We start from the raw sequence: 20,796 nt of genomic DNA on the forward strand, positions 1-20,796 counted from the left end.
AGCGCAGAGCCTGAGGCCGGCCTCCGCCCCCGGGGAGGACGCCCCACCCGGAGCTGGCCGACAGCACCGAGGTAATCCGGGGGCTCTCCGGGTCCATCCTGATGAGGGGCCAGCGTTCATGAAGGGCATGGGGCCGGGGGGCCAGCGCTGTTCTGGGGCCAAATGAGTCACTGCTCGATGGTCCTGGACCTGCTGCGTGACCCACAGGGTGACTGTCGGTGACCGGTCTAAATATAGGGGCTGTCCTAAAGAAAGGAACTTCTGGCTCGTTCTGCTGTGTCTGACGGAGCCACTGAGTCATTGTCCTCCAGCACCTCGTCTCTGAACAACCATTTAGTCTTCTGCTCACTGAAAGAGAGGGTTGTTAGTGGGCTGGTGTCTCAAACCACATTATCATCCATCTACACCTCCTGCAGTACGCTCGGATGTGGGTCCACTGGCTCGTGTGTGTGTGTGTGTTCATGACATCCGACCCCATCCCCCCACCTCGAACCCACCCAGGCGATAAGCCATCAAACGACGCGATGCGACAGTGACACATGTGTTTCATTGTCACCCGAGTCCCTCGGGATCAAAAGCCAATCGCACGGCCTGATGACTCCCACCTCTCCGCAGCTGCGCGACTCCACGGAGAAGTTTGAGGAGTTCTACCGCCAGCGGCTGCGCGTGCAGCAGCACCTGGAGCAGAAGCAGCAGCAGAGGCAGCTGTACCAGCAGATGCTGCTGGAGGGCGGGGTCCAGCAGGAGGCGCCGGCAGCCGACATGCAGAACAGCCTCACCGAGAAGTTCCTCAACAGGTACCGTCACCGCGCCGCTCACAAAGGAGGGCGGGACCCGGCCCCGGCACGGGCACGCTCGCATTGTGACCGCCGCACCCAGGTGCAGATCGGCAACACGCCCATATTAGGCGTTTTCCAACCCCTAGTGCAACAGAGGTGTTGTGAGGGAGTACGATAAATGGCAATATATATTTTACAATTACAAAAACAAAATGTTGAATTAGATATTGAATCTAAATGTAATTAAGTTCAACTCTAAAAACATTGACTATCTACATTGTTGTTTTTTTTATTATTAAACCAAAGATAAATAAATGCCCCACCCACTATGAGCTATGGATAATCTAAATGTTTACCTTTCCCAGACCACAGTATGTTAGTCACCATGGAGCCTGTGTCAGACTGGCAGTGGTAGACCAGTGAAGAGAGAACACAGCAATAGGCCCATGTGGCATTCCCCAGTTAACACCCCCCTAGACACACACACACACACACAGACACACACACACACACACACACACACACACACACACACACACCACCACACCCTCCGCCACCAAATCCCCGCAGACCACCGGTGTACCATCTGGTGTAGTTAACTAATGTGAACCTCACGAGGCACATCACCTTCTGTGTTAAACAGCCCCCACTCAGTCAATATTTCCATCCCCCCACACACATCAATACCTGAGTGGGGATCAGGGCCGGCTCCCTCACCCCTATAACCGCTTTAATAGAGGCTGTATAACACTAGGCTCTAGATGGGCATCACAAGCACTGCAATGTGTCTTTTTTGTCTCGCTGATTCTTTAGTATTTTCTGGGTTTTACATTTTTTCCCCCCTTCTTGTTATTCTGTCAGCAAGACAAAGGCCTTTTGACACGCCTCTAGCAAACACACACACAAACACGCGCACGCACACACACACACACACACACACACACACTGCTCCCCCCAAGTCCCCACACACTCCCTTCTGTGCTCCCTGCATTATTTACGGGGCAGTTGCAGAATGACATCATTACTTCTGTCCTTTTCTCTTTTGTGCGCTGCTCCATGCAGCTTCAAGAGTCAGACAATGCGCCCCATAGAAGTCTTTAGGAGTTTGGGTTCTGTTTTGGTTAAGGCCAGGGTACAATCGGCTGTTCCGAAATGTCAGACTTAAAAATAACAAGGAAGTCAAAAATAAACCCCAAAAATCCAACAGTTATGTAAAAAGCATGTATAATCTGTATCATTGAATTATAATCCCATTTATTAGTAGTAATCTATCAGAAGGGGAGTGTAGATGGAGTGTATGTTGACGTGCGGCCCCCCCCCAGGTCCATCCAGAAGCTGGAGGAGCTGAACGTGGGCATGGAGAGCCTGGGGGAGGAGGTGCAGTCGCTGGCCCAGCAGTGCAACGGGGCCACCCCGGCCATGGAGGACAGCGTGGACCTGTCGGCCCCCCGGGCCCCGAGCAGGGCCCCCCCAGCGGGGGGGGAGGGGTGCGGAGCAGCACCCCGCAGCGTGCGGCCGGGGGGCACGCCATCCCACCGCCTAATGAGTCCCCCGTCACCCCCCATAGGTGGGTGGGTGTTGTGTGTGTGTGTGTGTGTGTGTGTGTGTGTGTGTGTGTGTGTGGGTGTGTGTGTGTGTGTGTGTGTGTGTGTGTGTGTGTGTGTGTGTGTGTGTGTGTGTGTGTGTGTGAGTATTAATAAGCAGTGTTTTCCTTACAGTGGGCTGAAACACATGGATGGCAGCAAAGGTGATTCCCCGCGCTCCTTAGGCTCCAGTCAAGAGGTAGGAAAACGCACACACACACAAACACACACACACACACACACACCTCGACTCAATACTCAATACCCTAACCCGTAAAATGAACACTTGAACAGGCTGTATTCCCTTTCAAGGGACTCTTCGAGGGAAACGGTATCACTGACCCTCCCCTGTGTCCTTTGTCCCAGTCCGACCAGCCCATAGATCTGTTCGTGCCGGTGAACACGCTGGAGGACACGCAGGCCATCCGCGCCGTGGCCTTCCACCCGGCGGGGGGGCTGTACGCCGTGGGCTCCAACTCCAAGACCTGAGGGTGTGCGCCTACCCGGACACGCTGGAGACCAGGTGGGCAGGGGGCTGCAGATCAACATTCATTTTATGTTTAAATAAAGTATTTTCTTGAATTTTTGTGCAACATTATTTCATTGTGTCCTTACCTTATCCCAATTTCCCCTGTGGGGACATTGTCTTATTTGACCTTATCTAGGGTTATAACAACCACAACCGTCCACGATGGTAAACATGTGTGTCTCTCTCTCCCCCCCCCCCCCCCCCCCTCAGTGAGTCCACTCCGTTGAAGCAGCCGGCGGTGGTCTTCAAGAGGAACAAGCACCACAAGGGCTCCATCTACTGCGCTGCCTGGAGCCACTGTGGGCAGCTGCTGGCCACCGGCTCCAACGACAAGTATGTCAAGGTCCTGCCCTTCAGCGCAGAGACCTGCAACGCCACAGGTATGGGGGACTGATCTCAAGGGCAAGATAGTGGGTAGGGGGCACTAAACAGTGAACAACAATAAATAGGTGCACTATGTAGGTAGTGTAGTCCATGTAAGACGTGTTATGTATTTTAGGTGTGGGATGTTATCCATGCATGCGTCTTATTCTCCCTCTACCTTCTTTACAGGACTGACTAGAGTCTAGTGTCTCAACTACAGAAGTGGTTTGATTTTGGAGGTGCAGGAAATGTTGACATTTGGTTTGCTTTCGTGTCTGCGTGTGTATGTGCGTCTTTGTGTGTGTGTGTGTGTGCGTTTGCATGCGCGCTTGTGTGTTTGTGTCCCGTCCCAGGCCCCGACCTGGAGTTCAGCATGCACGACGGCACCATCAGGGACCTGGCCTTCATGGAGGGCCCGGAGAGCGGGGGGGCCATCCTGATCAGCGCCGGGGCCGGGGACTGCAACATCTACACCACCGACTGTCAGAGGGGCCAGGGCCTGCACGCGCTCAGCGGACACACAGGTACAGGACCCTAGAGCTCCTCTGGGGGGGGGGGGGGCATGAAGGCAGACGCAGGGGGAGCGTTGAGCGCCTCCCGTCGGCCCTGTTCTGTCCCCTGTGGGCGATAGCGCCCCACACTCCAACGTGTGCGCTGCCCATTCCAGGTCACATCCTGTCTCTGTACACGTGGGGCGGCTGGATGATCGCCTCGGGCTCCCAGGACAAGACGGTGCGCTTCTGGGACCTAAGGGTGCCCAGCTGTGTGCGCGTGGTGGGGACCTCCTTCCACGGTTCAGGTAGGGCACTGCTTCTCCCCGCTCAACCGGGGACGTGCCCCAAACACTGGTTCTGAATCGATATTCACACTCAATTATGAAATACTAGAGAGTTAGTCGGGTTTGAGGTTTTTGGTATTGCTATCAGTGCTGAAGAAAGTACCGGGTTTAAACCGGGTTTAAACTTTATACTGACTACAATTTGCTAGTGCAACCAGAGCTGATCGCGGCCTCTACTTCTCTTTGTTGTGGGTGTAGGATTTACTCTGCACACACACGCACGCTAACACATAGAGTCATGGCTGAGAGAACGAAGGATTAAAGAGTGGCTATTATTGACTTGGCTCGATGAAGACCCTTCCCGCTGCAGCAAGTGCAATACACTCTGCTAGCAAGGGAGATCATTCTAGCAACCTGGCAAAATCATTAAAAAGAGTACTAAGCACAATACAAATGGGACTCGTAACTCTCCCAGTCCCAACTACAGGCATTTATAAGTATAGTTAGTGCATTCCTGCTTTATAATGCATCAATAAATGCATATGCATTCTTAGTGAAAGTTATAAGAAATCATGATAACGGATATGCTGATATAGCCATTTTTAGCTTAGCCAGTTTAGCTATGAATACATATATAAGGTTGGAAAACTTGTTATAGATGTTCAAGTGTTATCATCCCTCAGTACCGTTTGAAGAGGGTTTCCTAGCCCCATGAGCGCCCCTGCCAATAAGTGTACAGTTAAGCAGTATCAATGAGAATAGTAGTATTGTTTAATCCTAGGGATACCAATCCCTAATTAAATCCTAACTACCTGAGCCTCATTAAGCGTCTCCTATAAACATCTACAATCTTGACATGCCTGTTTAGTCCAAATGACTTAGTGTACATTTAATAACAGTTAAAGTCTTTAAATAAGGGACAGCTTTATTGCACATAATTGACCCTGGTCCCGCACGACAATAGATCCTGTAATTAGTGAAAGTGCAGCCATTAAAGCAGCCCCCATTAAACAACCAGCATTACCCCCGTCTCCCCCCTCCCCACAGGCAGCCCCGTTGCCTCGGTAGCGGTGGACCCCAGCGGGCGTCTCCTGGCCACGGGCCAGGAGGACAGCGCCTGCATGCTGTACGACATCCGGGGGGGGCGCACCGTGCAGACCTACCGCCCCCACGGCAGCGACGTGCGCTCGGTGCGCTTCTCCCCCGGCGCCCACTACCTGCTCACCGGCTCCTACGACACCAAGGTCATGGTGACCAACCTCCAGGGTAGGCCCACGCTTACATTCATTCATTCGTTTGCATCAAGGGCTTTTATTAGACGCTTTTATCCAAAGTGACCTACAAGGATTCGTAACATGGTGGCAGGAAGGGGATCTGGAAACGACGTAGGGCCGACCTGCTTCGGCTAGGGGTAGGATAAAGTAGTGGGTTCGAAGCCTTTATGTCCGCCGTCTAACCTCTAGACATCCTTCAGTGAGATGCACCCTAACCCTACCTCCTCTTAAAATGAAACTATTCTAGAACAAGTCACCCAGAGTCGCTTTAAATTAACGCGGCTGCTCAATGACTGAGTAGTAACAATAATAATCATAATAACTACTAGCTAATCGAAAAAAAGAAACTAAAAATGTAAAAGTGCTTTGGTCTTTTGGACGAAGGATTCAATTCTGACCACTGGAGGGCGGGAGGGGCACGCCTGCAGAGCTAATGTTGTTAAGAAAACAGACATCACAGAGTCCCTCCTCATCCCTCCCCCTCTGTCTCCCATCCCAGGAAGGAAAGCTGACACTCTGTTTCTATAGAGTTGTGGGCTTAGCCCAGCTTTAATGAACGGTTTCGTTTGCGGCTTCGTAACCCATCATCTTGACATTACCGCTGCTCCACCCCACGGTCCCCAACTCTTCCTTCGCCATGATCTATGCAAGTATCATATTCAGTGTGTGTATGGCTTCAACTCTCCCTCTCTCTCTCTCTCTCCCTCTCCCTCTCTGTGTGTGTAGGGGACTTGACCAAGCAGCTGCCCGTGACGGTGGTGGGCGAGCACGGGGATAAGGTGATCCAGTGTCGGTGGCACCCGAACGACCTGTCCTTCCTGTCGTCCTCCGCAGACCGCACTGTGACACTCTGGACGCACAAGCCCTAGCACGCCCTAGCACACACACACACACACACACACACACACACACACACACACACACACACACACACACACACACACGACTAGCGTTCGAACATGTCCAGCTCCAATACATTCTTTACACGCCCCCCAGCAACACACACACACACACACACACACACACACACACACACACACACACACACACACACACACACACACACACACACACACACACACACACACACACACACACACACACACACACACTACGGCTGTACGGTTTGCGTCACACAGACATGAGTGGCCTGTCAGGCCCCCCTGGCATGCAGCCTGCTTACTCCAGAACAAACCAGAAACCACACACACTGCACACCCACCCAGTGAACGAGGCTTGCCTCTTTTATCCCATGGGAAATGGTAATGCGTACGAAATCTGCCAGGCATCTAGATGGGCCCTGATTGGAGGGTTTTAGTCACGTGAATGCTTTTTGGTTTGCGTTTGGCTTGCTCAGTTTCCTCCATTTCATTTGTTTTCATGTGGTCAGGTCCCTCATCTCTTTTTTCTTTAACCGCGCCCACTGCTCACCAGGCACAGCACTGAATACATGATCTGATTACAGCGAATATAAATGATGGTGCCTTCCTGCAGTTTCCCCGACCTAAAGAAAACTCTCAAAGATGAACATAAACCATGGTCTTTTCTAAAGGTCAGGTTTTGGTTCACGGTTTTGACATGAAATGCATTCCTGCCCTTCGTCCAGTCAGTCTTTCTCTATTCTTTTTTATATTATGCTGCTATTTGGAAGTCATTGTTGAAATGTTGATATTAAGGGGGGGCTGTGAATGTACATTTCAATGCATCTATACATCAGGCCTTCAGGAAACTGAATAGGTGGCAAGTTATACAATAGCCTAACTATATGTCATTCATTCTACCAGTACCTTCAACCTTCTCATGTATAGTGTAACTGTTCTTATTCTATAGATCTCAGCGTTGTACATAGTGGGATGACCTTGTATAAACTCGCTTGATGTAAATGTAAAAAACAGTGTTTCGCTCTAAAAGCTGATACATTGTCTTGAAATAGCTTGCAATTCTTTTTTTTTTCTAACATATGGCCCCAAAGGGAATTACAAATATGCTTTGTTGTTTATATTTGCATCCTGGCGTTGGGTGCAGGATTAACATCGTACAGGTGGTCTACTGTGTGAGGGTTCAGTAGGTCTGAAGCTTTGGCCGTTGAAAAAGGGGTCATTATATGCACATTGAAATCTTAAAAAGCACGCAGTTGTTTTGTCGTTCATTTCAATGCCAGTATTGTATGTTTGCACATTTTCTTTGGATTTTTTGTTACTAATTGACCCTTCTAGTTGATTAATATCTTAAGCTTTTTAAATTATTGTTCACGTAGTGTCTCTGTTGAACTAAAAAGTGGCCAAACTAAAGCAGGTGTATTTATTTCACTGCCTCTTCATGTGAACTGATGGTTCTATGAAATGAACGCAGCCGATTTTCTATGTGTTTTATTATGTGATTAAGTTAATGCTACTTAATTGAAGTGTAAATTACTGGTTTATCGATGGAATAAAAAGGTATATTACACTTCAGATGCTAAAAACATTTTCTCCACCTTCTATTCACAATAAAAAGACAAGACAATTCCCCTTCTCTGAAGAGTTGAGGCTTTATTCCTCTGATCAACAAAAAACAAGTGTTACAAAAGAGCACCACAATCTGTACATAGGTTAAAAGTTAGTTGATATTTTTTATATTAGGAGACGCTTGTCTGAAAGGGTCAAATTCCCTGATTGAGACAACGCCTTCATCAGACTAATACTCGACATACACACAATTATAAAAAAAAAATACATGGAAATTGCTGTACCTTTCTGGTGTCATTTCATGGACCTGAATCGCTGATAATGCTACATGAGTATTAAAAAGAAGAGGGAGAAAGTGGTAGGACGGCTTTGGGAATCCATTTTTTTTTTTTTTACAAAAGCTAGAATAAATACATCCCATCTGAAGTTGAGCATCTAAAGACACTGTTTAAAAAGTGAAATTAAAAGGATTACAATTTTTAAAAAATCAAGTGTAAAAATAAAAGCTATCTCTGACTGCAGTGATTATTTGCTCTGTTATGATCCATATGCAGAAGTGCAAATCCAGTTCAAAGTGAAACACAATTACCCAGAAAGCACCAGGCGGGAGAGGCCTCAAAGTAAGTCCTTTGCCTCACCCAACCCTCCCCCCCCCCCTCATATGATACAGCTGGCAGTGCTTGAGTCCCTGAGGGCAATGACGTAGAGAACCGCTACCTAGTGAGCCACTTAGTGCCGTCTCCGCGGTGCCCCTCCTCGTCCCCGGGCCCCGGGGGGGCCCCCGGTGGGTGAGGCCGTCCTCACGCTAGTCCTGGGCCTCCCCGGCCGGGGCGGTGCTACAGACCGGGGGCGGCTGCGCTTCAGTGGGGGGCCCCTGGCCGGGCGGCGGCGCCCCCTGGGGGCAGGGTGACGCGCTGCTCGTCCATGCGCTTAGCCTGCGAGCGCATGATGAGGCTGAAGAAGTCCTCGTCGGGCACGGTGGGGCCGCGGGCTGGCGGGGGGGGGGGGCGCAGCGCTGGTCGTCCAGACGGGAGCCCTGGGGGCGGGGGGACGAGGAAGGGGGCAGGTTGTGAGCGGGCTTCAGGCCTTAGGGGCTGACACACCATGTGGAAACACAGAGCTGAGGTGCGACCCAGAGGTGCAACCTTGATTGATCGACTAGTTTGAGTAACTGATGAAAACCGTTCTCAGGTTTACAATAAGTTATATTTAAAACTTTTAAGATTAGCCTTTTAAGACCATTATTAATGTGATTTAAGACATGGTTCATGGCAAAAAGTCCCTGAATTACTTGCAAAGTAAAAACACATTTTGACATTATCGAATCAGTTTGAACAGGCCCTTATTAACCTTGGAGGTGAGGTTTCTCTTCACGAAATGCCAATCCACGTTGCGCAATGTAAGCACACACACTTTTTTGCACCTTTGCACACTTTTTTCAGAATGAGGAAACATGGTTTGAAACAGCTCACTTATGTCGTCATTGCTTTGATATTACTGTTGTTAAAGGTGACATATTATACCAACGGCTTGTAACGGCTAATCACAGTCACACCTGGTGGTATAATATGTCACATTTAAGCAATTGTGTGTAGAGTCCAGAGCACTCCCGCTTTATAGTATAGATTACATAATATAATAATTTTTACAACATGTCCAAAATCGTATTTAAGAATTTTGACACGTGTTTCTAAGTGTCAGTATATAATCTATACACACGTAAAACAAGAGCACACCGGAACATAAACCCAAGGAACTGAATCCATAACCACAAGCTCCTCCCCCTTTACCTGGCACTTGACGAGCATGTCGAAGAAGTTGTCGTCGGGCTCTGCGTTGTCGGCGTTGGCCATCAGGTGGCTGAGCACCGCCTGGCTGCCCTTCTGCTGGTGCAGCCTGAGGCCCGGCAGGCTGGCCCCTCCCACCGCCGCCGCCGCCGCCGCGGGCTCGCTCGTCCTCCGGCCCGCCGCCGCGCCCGCCGCCGACTCCGACCCGGAGGAGGAGCCCCTGCTGGGGGGCGCGTCCGGCCCGCTGCTCAGCGAGAGGCGGCTGCCCGGGTCCTGGATGGAGCAGCGCTGGTCGTCCATGCGGTTGCTCTGGAAGCGGCTGAGCAGGTCGAAGAAGCCCTCGTCCCCGAGCGCCTCAGGGCTGGGACGCTGGGCGGCACAAAAGAGAACGGAGGAAGACGTGAAACTGAGGCTAGGGATCCGGCTGCAGCCGCTTGCCTGGCGGTGGAGGAGCGGGCGGCACGTCTTACGTCGCCCCCCGTATCGGTCTCAAAGCCCCCCCTTACCTTCTGCGGCCCCGGGGGGCCCGTCTGGCTGGGGTCCAGGGTGTTGCTGGTGTCCTGGAGGACCTTGGTGGTGGTGGAGCCGCCCACCTTGTGCTTCTTGCTGCGCAGCCGGCCGACGAAGAAGAGCTTGGAGGAGGCCTTGGCCAGGCTGGGCTTGGATTGCTTGGTCAGGATGTCGCTGTTCCACTTCTGACCCTGGGGACAGAAGGTGGAGGGCCAGTGAGTCAGGGAGGGGGGGAGCTGAACAAGGTGACCAGGCTAGTGCTGGCTCAGGTCACAGTCACCATTTTCTGACTCTCTTTCTGTGTCTCTAGCTGTGTTCGAAATCGTTCCCTATTCACTCACTCACTATCCCCTATATAGTGTTCATGATATAGTGCACTATATCATCATCTTTCATAAACAGTTTAAGGCCACCATAAAGATTTGAATTGGCATTCCTCTTCAGTTTGATTTGAGGCACTTTGACCTCTGGTTTAGCCCAAAGATAATGTACAAAATCTTTTTCCTTTTGGTCTATCAAAGTTGTGGAACATTTGTCATAGATTTCAATGTTCCTAATTAACCTTACATCAATTTGTGTGCTTATGTATTTACGTGCGTGCGTGTGTCTTACGTTCAGCTTGGTCTCTGGCGTCAGCTTCATCAGCTCCAGGTTCTCCATGCTGTGTCTCCTCCCCGTACGAGGCCGTGCTCCTGCACACAGCCAACACACAACAAGCTCTGTGAGCCCTTATTCCAGAGTCCTCACTGCCCTACGTTAAAACCAGCGCCTGCTGTGAGGGCGTACCGTTCAGAGGGAGGTCCGTCTCCTTGGCGTCCGACAGCGTGGAGCTGTTGGTGCTGTAGCTCAGACCCAGCACCGTCTGCAGGTCAGACACGTTCATACGGGCAGTCAGCTCTCCACTCCTGTCTCCAGTCTGGAAGAGGAGGTTCAAAGATCAACTCACTGAAATACAGTTACATTCATTGATATGTTATACGTTGTTTTTTAATCATGAAAATGAATGATATTAAAGATGATATGATATTAAATATAATGACGATTCAAGACGTCTTCTGCAATAATACGACCAATGCTGGGCTCCACACACACACACAACAAAATATGTATATAATGAGAATTACATCATTCTTATTCGAATGAAAAGATTTTATAAGTGAATATATTTAGTTTAACGCTCTTAACAATGGAGGCGTTAAGACTAGCTTAATGATGCAGTGTTTCTGTTTAGGGATGGGCACGGTTGTTCGAGTATTCGATTATTAGAAATGACGTTGGAATATCGACTTTAGCTGTAGCAGATTTTTTTAATTTTTGCCTAAAGTTAATTAAATATATTCATTAGCTATATTAATTACATATTGTGCATCAAATGCCATTGAATACTTGGAATACTTGGCTATATCGGCAACCTCCGTTCCAGCAGAGAGCCTTTTCCCCGGCGGGCTTGATTGTAAATCGCCTCCCACCGCCTATCCCCCGAGCACGTAGATATGCCCATTTTTTTTTTTTACAAGAATGAGTGATGCAGTAGGTGGGCTTATGTGTTATGACCAAATGTGTTAAGACTAAATTTGTTAGACGTACTGTATTTCCGTCTTACACATAAATATTTTTGTTGATGTTCTGTTGTATGCGCATCATGCGTAATGCGAGGCAGGCCCATCGCTGCAAGTGGATTTCTGTTGATGTCCAAGCCCACCAGTACTTGTGTTGTGCTTCAGTTACTTGAATCTATTCAGTTTGTGCCTTAAATTTACTTTAATCTAAATTTCAGTTTGTGCCTTAAGTATGCAATACTCTTCATTCATATTCATGTCAAAAATCATTGTTTCGTTTCAACTCGTTTCGATTCAGCATAGTGTTTTTCTCTTTTTTTTTTTTCGTAGTTCGGTTAACCGGTTACTAATCATTTTTTTATAGAATATTCGAATATTGACATGCCTTCAAATGCCCATCCCTATTTCGTGTGTGTGTGTGTGTGTGTGTGTGTGTGTGTGTGTGTGTGTGTGTGTGTGTGTGTGTGTGTGTGTGTGTGTGTGTGTGTGTGTGTGTGTGTGTGTGTGTGTGTGTGTGTGTGTGTGTGTGTGTTCATGTGTTGTGAGGTACATGCATGCTTGTACCTCTTTGGAGATCTCCAGGTGTTTCTCTGCAAAGTGCATGGCCTGGTCGTGGTTGCCCAGTGCGGTGTGGGCGTTCCCCAGACTCCAGCACGCACGCCCCTCCCCGATCCTGAAGACCATACCGGAGAACATTGCCATGGAGATGTTATACTGACAAAGAATCCTCTGGATAATGTTTCATTTTTCACATTGCCTTGTCATCTTAGAGTGTAGGTGAACCCCCGTTTCAGCGCAAAAATGGGTTTTGGGCTGACAGTTCTACGAAGGATAGGGGGCTTGTTATCCCCATGGTTACAACCCACGGCAACCATGTGCGACTTTCTTTCTATGAAGTACCGTCGTTGTGAGAGTCTTTATTTGAAATGTGGCCCACGCAGTGGTGTTATACTATAAGTGTCCAAGTTTCCTTTTCTAGTAGACGGACATCAAAATGAACCGCTAACCAAACTGGTCTCCGCATATCCACACAAACTGTGGTGGAATATTATGTGTCCCAGCAGCATAACACTCTAGCACGGGGACATCACCATCTATTGCTGCCCCAGGGGAGCTCCGCTTATTTCCACACAAAACCTAAAGCAACGTCTTAAACAGAGGTGAACTTGTTTGCGAAGGCAACAATAGGCCTTTTTGTGGCAGACACCCCCCCCGTCTGGACCCACTGTCCCTTAAGGGGGCGGACTAAAAAGCTAACCCGATGGATTGGGTCGACCATACAGCACTGTGTCTTTCTCCTTAAAGGTCTGTAAATTGACAACTGTACCTTTAAAACGGGTATTTCATTAAAATTCCCATATTGGGAAACGTTGCCCCCTTCTCCTTGCCCCTCATCAACAGACTCAAAGCTCCCGAGGACTGCCAGGACAATGAGGACAATGAAGGAACGCGAGCGCAGACCAGCATCCGATCGCAACGTTTATACTTGAGATGGGAGCAATTATTCAGTTTTGAAAGACCAGTCTTACACTGTAAGTTAATCAGCTAATGTATATATTGTTTCAATTGACTTAGTGTTTGCGAACTATAGACCAGCTCATGTGGCGGCCTCTGTCTTGAAATCCTCCTGGACTCTTAACGGTCTCCATCTTTCTACAAGATGTGCTCGTGTTGCTGCACAGTCCTAGGTCGTGAAGCTTTTAGCGAGAGAGGACGTGGCTTTAGAGGTCGGGTAGAATCTAGCACAATCTCAGTTGATCCAGTTTGTTCGCTTGCTTCCATGGCTACGGCACGCAGTGTTCAAGGGCCAATTGTCCTCCCGGAACAGAGATTTCAGCGGATAACCCCCTGGCTGTGACATTGTTCTCAGAGATGTCAGTATTTGAGTATGCAGTTTCCTTAATCTCTATGGAAATGTCAGGGTCCTTTATGATCTAGTACCGTCCATTTGTTACATATTGTCCCACTAAGTGACCAACAGCGTGCTCTGATAGGAGGTGGCCATGGGGAGAGGGCTTCTCCTGCGTTTGCACGTTTCTAACCCCAAAATCAGACGGTAACCCAGAGCGAGTGTACCTGTCGTTGAGGTCCTGGCTATGATGAGGTGTTTGAGGTGGTAGTCGATGGCCCTCTCGTAGTCCTGCAGAAGCGTGTAGGTGTTGCCCAGGCTGTAGCAGGCCTGGGCCTCCACCGCCCGGTCCTTCAGCTGTCTGGCCAGCTGCAGAGTCCTCCTGCGGCGGGCACAGAGCACACAGCCTTGTTCCCTCCCCGTCTCTCTCATTTACGCGATCCTTAACCAAACAGCACCCAGAGGTCGCGGGGATGGCAAACAGGGATCCTCTTTTATACATGAAATGACCTTCTGACCAACATTTACAAAGTTATTCCAAATACAAAGTGATGATGTGATGATGCGATGCTTTTGTGTTGCCAACAACCGTTCATTCATCCATCGGTTTGCTGGGACACGGCAGATAACCCTGTCTTTATGGGATGCATTCGAGTCAGAAACCACAAACAGATAAAACTGTGAGTTGTGCGTAAGTATTTGCAAACTGCATTCCCTTGATAACAATGTGGCCTTGATTTGGGCCTGAAGTGAGGCAGGCTTACTTGTAGTGCTCAGAGGCCACTTCAAACTCCCCCAGGGAAGATGTAGGCGTTGCCCAGGTTGCAGTACGCCCGTCTCTCTGCCGAGCGGGTCGCCAAACTCCTTGGCGATGAGGAGGCGCTAAGGGGTGCGAAGGGTAACACTCTTAGTTTATTTAGATATACATATATCGCACAATCATGTTTCTGCATCTTTGAAATTTGGAAGAAGCCTGTTTTGGTTTCAGAGCTACACAATACCTGTTCGTGGGAGGCCACGGCGCTGCGAAAGTTCCCCAAGAGGTAATGCGTGTTGCCAAGGTTACCGTACGTCCTTCCCTGCGCGGCCCTGTCTCCGAGCTCCTTGACGATGGCCAAGTTTGCCCTGGGAAGGCACCAAGACGGGTCAGTCTAGTATTGATTTCGGGAGGCTGATCTGAGATCAGACAGAGGGAGATAAGGAGCACCCTACTCACTCGTAGTACTCCGCCGCTTGCCGCAGCGCCGTCATGACCTCCTCGGGGAAGTCCCCCGGCTCCGCCCCGCTCCAGCAGATACTCTTCCCCTTGGCGTGGTACACGTTCCCGAAGTTATACAGGGCCCTCGCCTGGCCCATCTAACAGACAGACAAACACACAGACAGACACACACACACACACACAGGATAGAGCGATGTCAGCGTACGATGTCAAAACGACACACAGACCCACATATCGGGAGGGGTGACATGTTGGTACAGGAGTGGACTTCGTGCAGCTTCACGTTATCACGCAGGGTCCGCCTCACCTTGTCGCCGATGTCCCTGGAGATGTCCAGGTGCCTCTGGCAGCAGATCACCGCCTCGTCGAACCGCCCAAGCACCTTCAACGTGTTGCCCAGGTTCCCGCTGGCCTTGGCTTCGCCCATCAGGTCACCGACGGTCCCTAGACGGGGATGTTTAACACGACATGTGAGGAAGGAGTTGTAGACAAGCGTGGGAGGTTTGGATGTTTTTCAGCTTCCTGAGACTGGATAAGCGCACTGGGATCATGGAGATGAGAAATCCAAAATCGAAATTTGAATATTGAAATAATCAAAATAAATCTGACTGATAACAAAGGTTAAAAAAATCGGGAAAATGCATGAGCCCAAAGATATGTTATGTCTGTTAATTTTCTCCACAATCCCCTAATTTGGCCCCACGGCCCTATCTCCCAGGGTGAGTGCGCTGCCCGCTCCGGGGTGCGAGTGTGTGCGGGGGTCCAACCTGGTCAGGCGTGAGGTCGTGGTGGTGGAACTCCAGGGCCTTGCCGTAGTCGTGCAGGTGGAAGTAGGCGTTGCCCAGCTGGCTGTAGATGGCGCTCAGCACCTGTAGGTCCTCCGTTCCCACCTGGATGGCGGCCTCGAAGAAGGACACGCCGGCCCGGTAGTCCCCCACCTTGCAGAGCCGCTCCCCCTCCAGGGCCAGCTCCAGGCAGGACGCCTCCATCCTAGACCAGGACGGACAACAGCAGTCTTAAAACACTGCTTCTATGCGCCCCTGAACCCCTCTCTGTTGTGTCCTGAGATCCGAAGGCACTACGTGAATACTTAGAAAAAAGTATAGCTACAACATATAATGTACCTGTTCAACTGTGGTTGAGAGGTTTAAGTGCCTTTACACAACCACACAAACACTCACACATATACACAAACACACACTCACAAAGACACACACACACACACACACACAGCTAAGTGGACATGTTCCCAGTGCAGAAAGTGGTCCTTATGTTCTAACAATCCCACTGGAGAGGCAGCAGCCCATCTGGCACAACACCATATGGAAACTCAGGTACTCAGGAAGCAAAAGCGTACTCGCTGGCTGAGGGCTTTGGGAAAATGGAAAAGGGTACTCGTACTGCGTGGACATCAAGTACAGAAGGGAAGGGGGAGGAGGGGGAAACAGACAAGGGGGAGAACTCCACCCACAGTCCACGACCAGAGCCCCTCTTCCAAGGAAAGGCGTTTGGCAGGGACTGTTTTTCAGCCACTTCCTCCCGACTACAGAGAACAATGGCCAAGGTTGATCGCAGGCCTTGTTTGTTGTGGTAGAAGGAGTCCTTCCTGTCGCCATTGGTCAATATCATGTATATACAATATTGTGCCTGGGAACTAAAAAAAACTCAAAAGAGGCAAATGGTACAGCACACCATTCACTGTGTACTTACGGCCACAAAAGACGACATTTCTGTGCACAGAAACCCTTTTGGCCTTTCAAAACAAAGTGTAGACTGACTGTGGGGCCAGGCAAGCAGGAGGGTGTTGAGAATCGAAGGAGGATTACCTGATTAATGGCAGATTACAGAGCATGTTTCTACAACTGCTGCAGTCGTGCAGCAAACATTTGGTTTTGTCAAGGCCCACCCAAAACTTCATAAACAAGATTGGCTTTGCAGAGCCACATTCAGTTTGTTGACTCCCAATGCTCCCGTTTGTTCCTACTCAAGGCTTTGAACTCAGGAAGAGCACCAACACTTCCTGGATCATAAAAGGCTCATCGGGGCTACTCAACAAAAAGCTCATAGATGGTGTGTTGCTGAGATTACACACAGATGCCAACTGCTAACTTAAAGAACTAAAGTAGCTTGTTCTGTTAAATCGTGCAGACAACCAAGCACTTGGAAGCCGACCAAGCATGTGTAAACATCTGCTTACGCCTTTAATTTGTCCTATAATCGTACTGTTCCAGGATAATAACGGTCGGTTCTGCTAATTCTGCCCTACCTGCATGTTTTCCGTCTCTTATATAAACAGCAGCAGCAGCAGCGCATGGCACATGACAGAGGCATCTAAATAGGTTTCCACCAGGGGAAAAACTCCAGGCAGCCCCTTCTATTTCTTCTTTGTCTCTGAGGCATGAAGAGATCTAATTCAGATCCTTAGCCTATACACCATTTTAACACTGCACTGAATTATTAACTGAACCTAGGTTAAGGGAGATCAAGTATTTTTCCAATCGCTGTTGAATCTATCTCAGCAGACTTGGGGGAGCCCACAACTTTCAAGGTGAAGCCAATGCAATCAGCGTGGTATTAACCTGGAGCCTCAAGGAACCTCCCCAATCAGCGATTCTACTACGGCTAATCCACTTTCCTTTCGTTCCAGTACCCTCTCTCTCTATCATCTTTATTTGGACCTAGGTCATCTCAGATTAGTATGACAGAAGAGATGGGACAACTTTCAGATTACACTTGTGGCCATTGATAAGCAGCTTTATTAGGACATTCAAGCTGCGTTAGACAGCGCATGCATTGTTCCAATAGAAATTATAGTAGCTCTCAGCAAACAGGTGTCCCTTGCAGGTCCATTCACAGTGGCAAAACAAAGCAAGGAGTAATGAATGTTTCAGCGGGCCTGTTTAACTATTGATGTTTACTGGAGCGGTCCCCTTCTGTGTCTGAAAGGTCTCCTCTGCTCTCAGACTCTCCGTACCTGGACAGGTACGCAGACAGCTGTCTCACGTCTGTTTAAACACAGTACCCTGCCTTCAGTCAACAAGCTAACCCTAATTAGGAAAGAGGTGCTTGTCACGCAGGGTTTAGTCTGATTAAACATGGAGCTTCAATCACCGACTCCAAATGACTGATACAGCATTATTTGTCTCTTGACAAGGCCACTCAACATAACAGAGTATGACCTGAACATGTGCAACAGGTGTTATGAGGCTGGTAATAACAAGGGTCTTCCCTTTGCCTTAATGCACCAACATTTACTTTATCAATAGTCCCACATGAAAACAACCTAGAAAAGGACTAATACTCATAGTATTAGTCCTTTAATACTCACTGGTACCATAAGTCGAGAGAGGGGCAGATGCCTACCTGTAGCGGATATGAAAGGACTGGTCCTCGCCTTGGACGCTAAGCATAGAGCCTTTTTCATCCATTGTAGTGCATATTATGAGGGACAATCCCAGTTTGTTCCAGTAAAAATTGTTGGACGCGAAAAAAGAAACGTTCCCTATTCAGAATAGGGTGAGGACAGTGAGGCCATATTCGCATGAGCTCCTTGATGAAGGGTTGATATAGTTGAAGAGAACTAGAGCGAGGGTGGGCTGAAGCCTCTATGAGTCTTTAAAAGAGTCTCCAGAGTCCTGAGTGCTCTGTCCATACTAGGTTCATTCAGTGCGTGTGTGTCGCGTTTGGCTGTCTCCTCTCTGCGGCCCTCTGTGAAGAGAACACAAGATGCTGTGTGTAAATCCTCATTCTGGCCACGCCGCGCCATGGCAACCCCAACCAAACAGCAGCATGCTGAAGCAGGGCAGGGCGAGTGCAGGGAGAGAGGGAAGGAGGTGGACAGAATACATTGGTGGGAGGGGGCAAATCGCAGGCAACCTGTCAACGGAGATTCACCCGGTTCAGGGGCGTGTACTGCAGACACTAGATGAGGAGCACGTGCCTGTGGATAGGGCATGAGCATGCAGAGATACATGGGCTTAGGCTGGAGCTCTGACAGTGGGAAATAAAGGGAAAGCGTTGGCGTTGCTTGGTTTACAGCAATCAACAGAAAATATGATTGATATTATTGAATATTGATTATATTGGCAGAAGTCCTCGAAGATATAGTTTGGTAGAGAAATGATAGTAAACCGTAATGAGTGTAAAGCAAAGAGTAAGCTCCCAAGCACACCTCTAAGAAGGGTAAGAGTCGACCATTACCTCATTCATATATGAGGTCATAAAAAACCCAACCCTCTTGCTCTCCAAGTTCACGGAACAAAGCAGCGAAGAAAAATCTCAGAGCAAGAACACAGTCGGAGTGGCCTGCTTGAGAAAACTAGCAATACAAGAAAAGGTCATAAGCTATTGCAAAGATAAGACAGAATCAATTTAGGGCATAACCTGATTTACTGAACTGGTGATTATATTAGCTATGGTGAGTCATTCAGCACAATAATCATGGTGCACAAAACCATGTTTACTCATCTTAGTCTTGGTGTTTTATAAATTACTACATAACCATTCAAACAAATATTCAGAAACACAACATATGGGATTATGCTGGACAAAATAAATCAGACGCGGATTGTGCACATCGTATTCCTTTCTCTTTTGATTACTAATCAGAGGCTATTTTGACTATGCCTCTTTAAGAAAATTGCAAATCTAGGGCCGAACATCTGGTTCTCATTCTTAACAAAATCAAAGATCATAAGCTGTAAATGCTAAGCATGGGGAAACTGAGTCTGCACAGGGACCACACAAGATAAGCTGGGCAGACTGCATATATAAAGTATAGTAAAGTGTATCTATATATATTATATAAATAGGCCTATATGCTCCATTCTTGAACCGAACAGAGAGATATATTTAGAAGCATTACAATGCATGAGATTGTGCAGCACTACAAGTTGCGAATGACAAGTATGTGTTGTTGGCAACATGTTGCATCATTCCAATTCTGAGAGTGCATTTCTACATACACTCACATGAGTAATGATCATGCGTTGAACACAACCCACTTCTGCAGTTTATAGTAGTTGAAAATGCACTTCATATTCAGAATGGAAAAACACTGGTTACAAACACTGTCTGCCTAGCCTGTAATTCTGCTGCTCATTGGATTATGAATCATCGTAAACAAAAAAAAAAGCCTGAGGCGTTGGAAGTCTGTCAAGTACATGGAAATGCGTGCAATTCATAATCAATGTCTGCTAATACGAATTCAGCATTTTCCCAGAATTAAGAGCCAAATGGGTGTCAATAGCTGTAATCTGTAGTAGGCACATAGTAGTCGTGAAAGAGGAGTAGAAAGAGAAGTGAATAATACCTCAAGCAATACCCGATTAATCAACAGGTTAATATTCTTTAACGACCACCTCACATCCAGCTAAACCCATGAAGACACGAACAGTTAGGCAGGCCACTATAGAACACAAATGGCTAGATTATGTCTGGGTCTCTCAGAAATCCATTTTATTGAGAGCCACAGCAAACGTGATGGAAACACCCAATCGCATTACAGCAGTGAATCCGCACACCAGAAACCAAAACAACAATGTCTGAGTACTACTCACCGATAACTTCTCAACACAGATGGGGGTAATCTGGAAAACCTAAAAGTGTGTGATAGACGGAGCATACATCAACGCGGGGCTACATCAGTCAACGATATAAAAGGGCAATAAAGGACACTGAAACTAGCATTCATGAATAACATCCTTTAGTTGATGGATCAAGAAATAGCTTTAACGTGACATTTCGTACAATATGGATCCTCCAAATTCAAGCCTCAACTACACGGGAAGCGCTGGAGCTGACGGTCAGCTCCCTGCAGCCTGATGCTATTTCATCTGAGTTAGTTTAACTGCGGCAGGGACGGCTCTCACAAGATAGTAAAAAGCGATTTAACACCAGAATAACACACGTTGTGGTTAGCCTGTTAGCTGTTGACTTACGTTAGGCGATCCAGTTCGAACAATGGAAGGGTTCTTATTTTACTTTGGAAATAAAGATCCTCCTATAGCTTAAAATACCGCAAAAGCAACACTAAATGAAACCTTTTATGAGTTTCCATAGCGAACTACATTTAATCCAAACTTTCCTACTTAATGTAACTTCTATAATTTACTTCGACG

General features: G+C 48.3%; 2 pseudogenes; one reads left to right on the forward strand and one right to left on the reverse strand.

The window, feature by feature from the left end:
- The first annotated feature begins 594 nt into the window (after positions 1 to 594).
- Positions 595 to 8,284, forward strand: LOC130387892 (WD repeat-containing protein 47-like; annotated as a pseudogene).
- On the reverse strand, positions 7,294 to 20,610 carry LOC130387730 (G-protein-signaling modulator 2-like; annotated as a pseudogene).
- Between the last annotated feature and the right edge of the window lie 186 nt (positions 20,611 to 20,796).

Source organism: Gadus chalcogrammus, chromosome 8, assembly GCF_026213295.1.
Source record: "Gadus chalcogrammus isolate NIFS_2021 chromosome 8, NIFS_Gcha_1.0, whole genome shotgun sequence".
Classification (NCBI taxonomy): Eukaryota; Metazoa; Chordata; class Actinopteri; order Gadiformes; family Gadidae; genus Gadus; species Gadus chalcogrammus.